This window comes from Myotis davidii, unplaced genomic scaffold, assembly GCF_000327345.1.
Source record: "Myotis davidii unplaced genomic scaffold, ASM32734v1 scaffold135, whole genome shotgun sequence".
Taxonomy (NCBI): Eukaryota; Metazoa; Chordata; class Mammalia; order Chiroptera; family Vespertilionidae; genus Myotis; species Myotis davidii.
Genome location: NW_006289813.1, coordinates 3,933,188 through 3,938,438, shown reverse-complemented (window position 1 = coordinate 3,938,438; position 5,251 = coordinate 3,933,188). Strand labels below are relative to the sequence as shown.

The following is a 5,251-nucleotide window of genomic DNA, read 5'->3' as shown; positions in this document are numbered from 1 at the left end:
GAGAGAGAGAGAGAGAGAGAGAGAATGGGGGGTGGGGGTTACAGCCAGGGATGGGTTGGAGGAGAGGACACCCTTGTGGTCACTGCAGAAGCTTCTGGGCCTGCAGCTTCCTCACAAAATAGTTGATGGCATTTGTGGCCCAGCTCACCCTCTCCAGCAGGATTATCAGAGTGTTTGGGATTCCACAGCTCGGATGCATGTTCTATATCATCAAGTTTTTCGAAGCTGTAGTTGGGTGAGAGGCCTGGGAGACTTCAGGTGACTATCTTCTAGCTTTTGTATCACCTGACCAGCAGAGCCGCTAAGTTTTAGGGCTAAGTGTTGTCCTGTGTATCCTTCCACAGGGAGTCACTGAAATATTTTGTTTGCACTCCTTGTCCGATGTCTATTGGCTACCTGGGAGGCACATATCCAACTCTGTGTCATGTCACGGGTCATGTGTCTAAGCATTTGGAACTTTTGTAGAAAATGTGTACCATTACTGCTGCACATTTACTAACTTATTTTACAAAACAGAAGTAGAACTGCATGTTTATCTTGGTAGCCAGTTAAGCATAGTTTATGTATGTATTTCAATCGTTTTAGTAAATAATCTCAGTCTAGCCCCCCCCCCCCAAAAAAAAGAAGCTGTAGGTGATAAAAGCTTATCTGATAAAAAATCTCAACAATTGAATAAGTTGGATTTATTTCATCAAGAAGCGATCATAAAATGCTTGAAAAGCATGAAAGATGAAATTAAGCACTCCCTGTCAGGGGAAATAGTTGGTATTTCCTCTGCACAGCTACGGGATTTTGATTGGCAGCTCAAGCTTGCACTTTCTATAGACAAAATTGCTACATTACGAATGCCACTTTCCAACCTTCATCTACATGTAAAAACGGTGAAGTCAAATCATATTCAGTTGGAAGGGGTAAAGAAGAGCTGCAGAATCTGGAAATTTCTTGGAAGCAACTTATAAGGTCATCCTGCATTTGAAATAATTGGAAATGATGACTATCACCGGCATTATCAGATTCCACTGCGATAGCTGCCATCACACAGTAAATATTGTGTGTTCAGAAAATCTGTGACACGCTATTATGCCAAGCTGGGAAAGCAGCAGTGTTGAGATTACAAAGATAAAAATTTGTCAACTTCTATAAAAAACAGGAAATTACATGGTTCACAGAAAACACATAAACATAAAAGATAAAAAGCTATAATAGCAGTTTATATTTTCATAATGACTGTTCTGCTTCATTTATTAAATATCTTAGAAATCTTTATATAGAGTTTTACTGAAAATTAACCATAGGCGCTAAAGTAATGTAAACATACAAAGCACAAGTAAATTGGAATCTTGCTTTAAGAAGTATGTGGCTCTGGCCAGGGGGTTCAGTTAGTTGGAGCATCATCTTGTAAACCAGGAGGATGTGGATACGATTCCCTGGTAGGGGAGTGTATGGGAGGCAACCCATCAATGTTTCTCTCTTACATCTCTCTCCTTTTCTCTAAAATCAATGAAAACATATCCTCAGGTGAGGATTAAGGGGAAAAAAAGGATGTGAATACCAAGGATGTGTGCTATGGTTATATGTATATGACTGATTTATGACATTTTAAAATAACTTTCAAAGAATGTATAAGATGCATATATAACTCAGGAAATTCCATTTCAAGGGAAAGATTAAAATGTAAATTTTCCTAGAAAAAGAAGCTCTTCAGACATGAACAAGAAAAAAACCCTAAATCTGTGTAAATAATTTTGAGTTTATGAATTCTAGAAACGGAAATCTTGTACTGGAACATAGGAAAAAATGCAATGGCTACTTTTGTATTTCAAGGTCTTTGGGAGAGTATGAACTGGTAAAAATAATATATGCCGATGCATAGTGTATATAGTACTATTCAAACATCAGCTAAGACCACATATATCTCCATTTTTGTTATAAACTCTTAATATTGAATTTAACAGTTTTGGATGTTAACTTTATTGGCAAACAGATAATTTTAAATTTCAGTTAAGTTTAAAGATAAGCATTTTGAACATAAAAGTACAATTTTATTTCATTAAAAATATGCTTACAGTTTTGAATATTCTTGTATTATTATTTATTAATTGTATTATTTTTCATACAAACAACTGTAAACCTACTTTTGCCCCATCCTGTATTATTTCTCTCAATCTCCTAGGATGATCCAGAATTTGGCAGGCATGCCAAATCTACAACAAATGACTTTAAGTGTTACTTCCTGGAGCAGTAAAATAATTTTTTAATGTAGTGCAAGCTTCAAAAAATATGCAAAGGAGTGCCCACTTACCAATGAGTTCAACTAACAAAATTGTGATGTGTCAGAGTGGGGCAAAATCTCAAAAATATAATGAAAGCTTATCCTTATTATTTGGAGAAGCATTGTATATGGCACTGGCATATTATTTGGCCTTTTGGAAAATAATGTAATAACCCAGCTCTGAGACTTTGGAGATGTTCATAATGGTAGCAATAGAGACTGACAAGTCATAAGGCAAGCTCAGTTGTTTGACTTAAATCCCCAAAGTGCCTGCAAAGTGCCTGGCTCACTGCAAGGTGACAAGCAGCAGATGTTGAAACCTGTCCTAAGGTTTATGAGGGCACAAAGGATTGAACAGTTTGCTGGGGTCTTCGTTCAGCACTGACAAAGTGGACAGTGCACCTCAGTTCCTGGGAATTATAAAAATGTTTCCAGCTGATGGCCTCAGTTGGCAATGTTAAACCTGGGGGGTCTTGTTAGTTATTGAGCTCTGAGGACACACTGGAGAGCTCAACCCCTCATTTAACATAGTTCAGTTGTGAAAAATATTCCAGAAGTCACTACCATTTGTTCTGAGACTCTGCAGCTACTGGAGAAAGGCACAGGTAAGTAAAGTTGCTGAGTAGGAGAATTGCTCATTACCATGATGACAGCTGCAGACCTTCTCTCAGGGACTGCCAGATGGTGCTGTAAGGAAGAATAAGTCTCCCTTTTCTGTGTCCAGCCCACTTCCATCTTTTCTCCTCTTATAGATCCCTAACCTCTTTGGTAGTCTTCTTCAGGACCTAGGAAAATAATGCCTATTGCATAGGGCTATGCATGAGTTCAATTAAGTATGTGTTGAAATGAATATCTTAGGAGATTCCCAGAGCTCCATCTAGGTTAGCATGCATAGAGCACTATTTCTGTAAAGTAGAACTGTGACATTGAAATAGTGTGTCAAGATTGGGAAGACCTTTTTTTAAAACAAAAGATAGAGACCTAACAGGTTTGGTTCAGTGGCTAGAGCGACAGCCTGCAGACTCAAAGGTCCCAGGTTCAATTCTGGTCAAGAGCATGGACCTTGGTTATGAGCACATCCCCAGTAGGGAGTGTGCAGGAGGCAGCTGATCAATGTTTCCCTCTCATCAATGGATCTGACTCTCTATCACTCTCCCTTCCTCTCTGTAAAAAATCAATAAAACATATTTTTTTTAAAAAAAAACAAACAAAAACCAGAAAATAGAGCCCAGCCGGCCTGGCTCAGTGGTTGAGCACTGACCTATGAACCAGGAGGTCACGGCTCAATTCCTGGTCAGGGCACATGCCAGGGTTGTGGGCTTGATCCCCAGTGTGGGGCATGCAGGAGGCAGCCAATCAATGATTCTGTCTCATCATTGATGTTTGTATCTCTCCCTCTTCCTTCCTCTCTGAAATCAATAAAAATATATTTTAAAAAACAAAACAGAAAGCAGAAACAGCATACTCTGTTTTTGTTTTTCATCATGTGGACTGGTTTTTTAAATTGTGTACATTAAAAGCCTACTATATGAACGTTGAATTCAACTCAGTTGCTAATTTTACTTTTAAATTGACTAAATTATGTGGGTTTTTTTTTATGAGACTGTATTTTTTTAATAACCGGGCTCTCACTTCAGGAATCTTGCCAGATGTCTGGCCTCCCAGATGCCTCGAGCAACAGATAATATTAATGAAATGGGTTATGTTCCCATGTACCTGTGTAGAGTCCTCACCCTCCTTGACCTGTATAATCTACAAAAGTCATCTTTGGAGCAAACAAGCAGGAAAGAGGAGTTGCCAAAGCCAGGAGTCTACCCGTTGGAGTGCACCAAGTGAGTGCAAACTCCAGTGTAACTATATAACTATAATTCTTGCCACAGAATTACTCACTCTTCACTTGTGTGCAAGGCTAGGGGAAGTGGGCTGACGTGAATAAATCAAGCATAAGAATTTCCATGCCTGTGGCTCAGGCGGTAGCCTCTAACTTGCAGGGGTGATTTATCTCCTAAAAACAAGGTTAAATTAGATGAGCTTAGCCCCTTACTTTTAATTCTGTTCTCCTTACTCCCAAGGCAGTGGCATACCTAGCATCACTACTCAGATTCTCCCTTCCCTCCCTTTTGGTACATGTCAAACTTGTCAAGGCCCTAATCTCTGGGAAATAGCAGAAGCCTACAGGCAAGCCAGGAAGACAATGAAGGAAAAGGTTATTACTTTTCAATAATGATGAATTTTTAATTACTACAAGTAGACCCATCACCAGTAAATTATTATTTACTTCCACTTACGGAACATTTATTACAAGCTAAGAATTATGTAAACACTTTTAATAATTGTGCAAAACACCATAGGAAAGTCAACAGAAGTATCTGCCCTTGAGCAGCTTAAAACCTAATTACGTATTTACACACCCACACATACATATGGTTCATGAAGGTACATATATTTGCATTAGTCTTTCAGTCCTTTTTCTTCAAGCTCCATCTCCCATTTAAAAGCATTAAGTTCACAGGTTTATGTAAACTATGTTAGTTCTCATCTGATTAGTCTTATAGATAATTGTATCAGAAGGAATTATTACAAATTTAGTGTAGAACAAATATTATCAGATATACACTTTATTTTTACAGGAAACTGCAAGGGTTTCTTCCTTAATGCTAGAAGCCATTGGTATTATGCTCTTTTAGAAAGGAAAAACTCATACTGAACAGGAACTTTATGTAAATTTCATGACTATTGCTTTCCTTTATTTAAACCTTCTTCTCCTCTTTTGTGATTGCTGGGGTCCAACCCCAGCAGGTCCAGGGGTCCCCAAAGGTGTGGACGGAGTCGGGAAAGAAGGAAAGACTCAGAGGCAGCGTTCAGTTGATCATTAGCCTAGCCAGGATCTCTAGCCAAGTTCTGGTCCGGATCTCCAGCCAAGTTCTGTGTCCATGTTCTCTTGCTAAGTTCTCCAGCCAGGTTCTCCAGGTTCTCCAG

General features: G+C 38.8%; 1 protein-coding gene across 1 annotated transcript in view; it reads left to right on the top strand.

Moving 5' to 3' along the window:
• The window catches only part of FAM159B (family with sequence similarity 159 member B), a gene marked incomplete at its 5' end in the record, with an annotated part of 21,757 nt that overhangs the window by 973 nt on the left and 15,533 nt on the right, over positions 1 to 5,251 (top strand). The window lies entirely within an intron of this gene.